We start from the raw sequence: 6,000 nt of genomic DNA, 5'->3' as shown, positions 1-6,000 counted from the left end.
ATTTACTGTCCTCACTGTCGTCCGTGCAGTCTCACCGCTGGAGGTGGGATGGGGTGCACTCGGGGTGCCGGCCCTGGGCTCGGCCCTCTGAACGGACCACCGGATGCCTTCTCAGCAGAGCGCCCACCTGTGTTCCCAGCCCGCAGCCGCGGGTCCAGCAGCCCGGGCCACACCCGCTCCCCGCTGGGCTCCGCCCTGCAGCGCCGCGCCACGCCCCTCCCGTCACGTGACAGCCCCACCCTCCCGGCGTGTTACGATTGGCTCCCCCCGACGGGGGGGCCGGGCTCTCGCGCCCTGCACCGCCTCCGCCGCGGCTGCAGTTTTCAAACCTCAACTATAAAGTTTGGAGTCGCCGTCTCCGTGCGGGTCGCCGGGAGCCGCCGCGCAGGTGGCCGAGTCACGACTACCGGCCCTTGTCCGTGCCAAGCCCGGGGCTCCGCAACGCCTCGCCTGGCCAGAGCTGGAGACCGCGTCCCGGGGCGGGCACCCGAGCGGAGCGGGACCGAGCCCCTCGGCGGGGGCCGCGGCGCGGGGACCTGCGGCCGGAGCGGTCAGTGTCCGGCGCCGGCGGGGGCGGGCGGGGGGCTGGGGCTGACTCCGAACCCCTGACCCCCGGGCGAGTGGGCGGGCGCGGGGGGCTCTGCAGGAGGGGTCGGCGCGGGGCGGCCGGCCCGGCGGAGCTGGGCCGGGGGCCCCGGCCCGCTCCGGGGTCCGTCCCGCTGCCCGGCTTGCCGGTGGCGGGCGCGCCGTCCCTGGAGCTTGTGTGCGAGTCCCGGCCTGCCGGTGCCCGCGGCCGGCCCCGCCGCCCGGCTCCGCGCCCGCGCCCCTTCCCGCGGCCCCTCGCGCCTCCCCCGCCCCGGCTGCCCTCTCCCGCTCCCCGCGGGCTGGGGCCGCAGGGCTGGCTCACGTCGGGGTCCGCCGCGGTGGCGTCCTGTCCGTCCGCAGCTGCCTTTCTTAGGGGCAGAGTTTGTGGGGTTCCCCTCCCCTCCCTCTTCTTCTCTTCTTCCTCCCTCCCTCCCTCCCTCCCTCTCTCTGTCTCTCTCTCTGCCTGTCTCTGTCTGTCTCTCTGTGTTTCTATATTTCTCTCTCTGTCTCTCAGTCTCTCTCCTCTCTCTCCTCTCTCTCTCTCCCCTCCATGGCTGTGGTTTTGACATTTACCAGGTTCCTTGTTTTATCCTAAGGGGAAGTGCTTCATTTGCATTCCCTCTGAGGGTTAGAGGAGCGGAGACAAAGTTGAAAGAAACTTTTTAAGGCCAGCTGGTAGGTGCTGTGAGTTTTTCCTGTCTGTGTGTTGGGACTAGAGGCACTCTGACATCAGTTTATAAATTGAAATTAAGAAAAAAATACTTAAAAAAACCAGTTATAATAATCAGGTTTCAATAATATTAGCACGTTTGATCTGTCTGTGTATCACATCCAATGGTTGCTTGGCAGATCTAATGTTTACACGTGTGGTAATATTGATATGTTGAGCCATGCAGGAATGTCTGATATGGTATGGCCCTTTAAGTTTTCTTGTCTGTGCCAAATACGTGCCTGAGACAGCAAGATCTGTAGACATGACTGGGCATCTTGAACCAACTGGAATCTTGAACCAAAAGCACAGTTTTATGACAGGGATACATAAACCTGCTTTCTCATAGGTACAACCTTCTACCATTCTATAGCAAACTGTCTCCAGGTAGCTTGCAACACTTCTAAACTTGGCGTAGCACACACCTTTGTAATCCCGGCCCTTTGGGAAGCAGAGGCCAGAGGATGGAGGCCAAATAAGACTATATGAGTTGGGAGGCCAGCCTGGGTTACACAGTCCGACCCTGTCTTGCAATCAAACAAAGCAAAAACAGAACAACTGTGAAATATTTACTTTATAAGCATTAAACTACATAGCTATAAAATTGTAATTAAGAAAAAGCTAGTCTATAGAAATGGTGCCTAAACTTTTAAACAGCTGTTTTCTCCCCCAGTCTTCTTCCTCCACTGAATGGTTACTCAATTTTCAGATACTTTTCTAAAAGTTTAATAATTGCTTTAGTTTTGAGATACACAATTTAGATCATTTTATAGAATGGTTCTACAATGGAAATAAAGTATACTTATGTGGTAATATGTTTAAATCCCAAAAGTAAAATTTCTGTATTAATTTGAAAATAATTATGGGTGGATAAAATGGTTGCCGTTTCTGTTGGGATCACTGAACAAGAAATTACAATTTAGTTAGATAGAATCCCACTTTTAGGAAAATGGATATTAGACTAACGGCTTCCTGTGTCAGTGTATGACTAACAAATCTGAAGAAGATAGAGGCATCTTATAGCAGGCAGACGTGTCTAATCAAATTTATTTTTAAGCTTTCATTTATTTTCAAGCCTTTGTTTTGACACTGTCTGGTAATTATGAAGGGCTATTTCCTTATTAAAATTAGCTCTGTTTAGAGATTCAACTTAAAACTCAGAAATCAAGAAAACCAACTCCTACTTCATTTACTTAGTCTTTAAATTGTTCTATAATTGCCTGTATGGTATATTACAGTTTGTATTCCCATTCTGCAATGCTGAGCATTGAACCCCAGGCCTCTTGTGTGCCCGATAAACACTGAGCCACATCTCAGCTTCCTCTCACCACTTTTAAAAGATTTTGATTTTTTTTCCCTAAAGAATTTTTTTTTGTTGGTGGTGGGGCCTGAAGTCTGGGCTTGGGTGCTGTTCCTGAGCTCTTCAGCTCAAGGCTAGTGCTCTACCACTTGAGTCACAGAGCCACTTGCGGTTTTCTGGTGGTTTATTGGAAATAAGAGTCTCACCGACTTTTCTGCCCAGGCTGTCTTTGAACCGTGATCCTCAGATCTCCATCTCCTGAGTAGCTAGGATTACAGGCATGAGCAACCAATGCCCAATGCCCGGCTAGCCTAAAGAATTATTTTGCAGCCGGGCGCTGGTGGCTCACGCCTGTAATCCTAGCTACTCAGGAGGCTGAGATCTGAGGATCACGGTTCAAAGCCAGCCCGGGCAGGAGAGATCGTGAGACTCCTATCTCAAATAAACCACCAGAAAACCGGAAGTGGCCCTGTAGCTCATGTGGTAGAGCGCTCGCCTTGAGCTGAAGAGCTGAGGGACAGTGCCCAAGCCCAGAGTTCAAGCCCCACGACCGACAAAAAAAAAAAAAAAGAATTATTTTGCAGTCTGTGTACTTGTGTCAGGACATCGCCATTTAGATGCTCCCTTTTCACTTGGGCAAACTTCATATGTATTCATTTGCTTTCTTTTTCCATAATATTGATGAAAACATTCACTGATTTTATTAGTAAGTAGATTATATTCTATAAGAAGATATCAAAGAATATATTTTGAACTGTGTTCAAGCCTCATCTTCAAAGGGGAAAAATGCTCTTATAAATTATGGTAGAAGCTCATCTTTTTATATACACATGTTGTATTGTTGCAAGTTTCAATACTTTGTTAAATCTTTGATTTTTCTTTGTCCTAAAACATTTTATGGAAACCTCTCTGCCATTTAGCATGTAAATGAGTAAATTTCTTTTAATATTTATATGCAAAATGTTTTGATTCAGCCCTTTCCCTTTGCAGCTACTCCAAAAGAGGGCGCAATTAGGCTCTCAACATTGGAAAAAGACTGAGATGGTTGTTTCCTCTGTAATAATCCTTAAAGGATCAGATTCCATTTTGCATTGTAATAATACTGAATAAATACTACTTCAGTGGTGCTGTTAAGTAAACAGTAATTTATATTACAACAGAAACCTAATTTTGCACCTGATGAATGACAAGCACTGAGTGTTGGCCCACCACATTTTTTGTTTTTCCAACTTCTTTTTTTCTTAGTTAACAATTATGGGATTTAATTCTGAAGAGACAGCATCAGGTCTCAATGTCTTGGCCCACAGTTAAGTCATAGTTTGTTATCTGGGACTTCAGCCCTTGGATAGTATAAGGTTGGGTTAGAGTTAGTCTAGCTGAGTCCCTTTTATGATTTTAAGGGGATTAAATTGTTGAATTCTGATTCATGTTCAGTATTTAGAAACAAACAACATAAACTTGTTAGTAAAATATGTAGAAGAACTACAACCCCTTTGTTGAAATAGAATCTGCCTCAGTATCCCTTACTCTTACATATTCTTCCAATCCATGGCTAATTAAAAATGGATCCTTCTGCCACAGCAGCAGAAAGATTTTTTCTACTTTTATGATGCTATATAAACAAATTTCCACTTCTTCTGTTTCTTAAGGATACTTGGTGTCCATAAAAGTGCCTAGGTAGATAAGAATTGCTTTCCTGTAATCATTACTTTTCAAACTTGTTCCATGAAGATCTGTATTTAGATTTCCTCATTAAGATAGTTCTTCAAATCCTGATGCCCTTAGTTGAAGTGGGTATTTATGTGAAAACAGTCACTTAGTGTGGAAAAATTGGCAAACACAAATTAAATGGTCCATTGGCCTTACATTACAATAAATGATAAAATATTTTTTGTGTTTGCCAATCTTGAGGCTTGAACTCAGGGCCTGGGCACTGCCCCTACCACCTGCTCTACCACCTGAGCCTCAGCTCCACTCCTGGCTTTTTGGAGCCTAATTGTCGATTAGAGTCTCAAAGACTTTCCTGCTCAGGCTGTCTTTGAATCACAATTCTCAGATCTCACCCTCCTGAGTAGTTAGGGTTATAGGTGTGTATCACTGGCACTTCTTGGCCACACGCTTTTAAACTGAATTCTTTCTTTCTTTCTTTCTTTCTTTCTTTCTTTCTTTCTTTCTTTCTTTCTTTCTTTCTTTCTTTCTTTCTTTCTTTCTTTTTTCCTCCCTTCCTTCCTCCCTCCCTCCCTTACTTCCTTCCTTTCTTTCTTCCTTTCTGATCAGTCATGAGGCTTGAACTCTGGGCTTGGGCGCTGTCCCTCAGCTCTTCAGCTCAAAGCGAGCACTCTACCACTTGAGCCACAAGGCCACTTCCGGTTTTCTAGTGGTTTATTGGAGATAAGAGTCTCACAGCTTTTCCTGCCCAGGCTGGCTTTGAACTGCGATCCTCAGATCTCAGCCTCCTGAGTAACTAGGATTACAGGCATGAGCCACCAGCGCCGGGCTAAACTAAATTTCTTTAAGTACTTTTGAAGTAATTTTTTTTTTTTTGGTTCCTGTGATAGGGCCTGAACTCTGGGCCTGGGCGCTGTCCCTCAGCAATTCAGCTCAAGGCTAGCACTCCACCACTTTGAGCCACAGCACCACTTCCGGCTTTTCTCTTTTTGCATATGTGGTACTGAGGAATCGAACCCAGGGCCTCATGCATGCAAGGCAAGCGCTCTACCACTGAGCCACCTTCCCAGCCCTGAAGTAATTTTTAATGCTTCTTTCTTTAGCTAAATACTAAATTAAGCAGACTAGCTGAAGTAGAAGCTCAAGTGTTGTAATTTCAAGATAGATCTCAAGTTATGCAGACCCGGTGAAGATGAGACATGTAGTTAGAAATTCATTTTGTGTTTTAACCATTCATGCAATTCTGTTCAACAGTCATTTTCTGAATTCCTATCAGTTGCCTCATACCATTCTGGTTGTCAAAGCACAGAAGTAATGGCTTACTCTCCCCTAGACAAGTAGGGTCCTCTCCTCTGAAGTATAAAGGAGAGATGTTTAAATCAGTGTGTTGATTTTTAGGAAAGGCTTCCTGGAGGAGAACATGCAGGAAAAGAACTACTAATTTACAGAGAGGTAATTGAAAGGATGATTGAGACAGAACTATAGGGAAGAGGTGGAGACAAAGAGGCAGGAAATGAATCTGGAGTGTACTGGCTTTAGGGGCCTCTGTGTGTCAAGTTGATAGGGTTTTAGCTTATAGATGCTTTGGAGCTAATGAAGGGATCAAAGCAGTTCCATTCTTTAAACATTTTCATTATTGTATGTTGTAATATCGAATTTTGTAAACCTTTATAACTTGATCACTTTCATATGAATCACTTTGAAAATCATTGTTTTTAAGTGGAGCTGTTTAGTGGGT

At 45.7% G+C, this 6,000-nt stretch overlaps 1 protein-coding gene across 2 annotated transcripts in view; it reads left to right on the top strand.

The window, feature by feature from the left end:
• The first annotated feature begins 316 nt into the window (after positions 1 to 316).
• The window catches only part of Stk17b (serine/threonine kinase 17b), a 29,714-nt gene continuing 24,030 nt past the window's right edge, over positions 317 to 6,000 (top strand). For both annotated transcript variants that reach the window (XM_069995699.1, XM_069995700.1), the window contains exon 1: positions 317 to 550. The gene's annotated coding sequence lies outside the window, so the exon portion shown is untranslated. The remainder of the gene's footprint in view (positions 551 to 6,000) is intronic.

This window comes from Dipodomys merriami, unplaced genomic scaffold (assembly GCF_024711535.1).
Source record: "Dipodomys merriami isolate MVZ:Mamm:240054 unplaced genomic scaffold, mDipMer1.0.p SCAF_49, whole genome shotgun sequence".
Classification (NCBI taxonomy): Eukaryota; Metazoa; Chordata; class Mammalia; order Rodentia; family Heteromyidae; genus Dipodomys; species Dipodomys merriami.
This window is presented reverse-complemented; position numbering and strand designations above follow the sequence as displayed.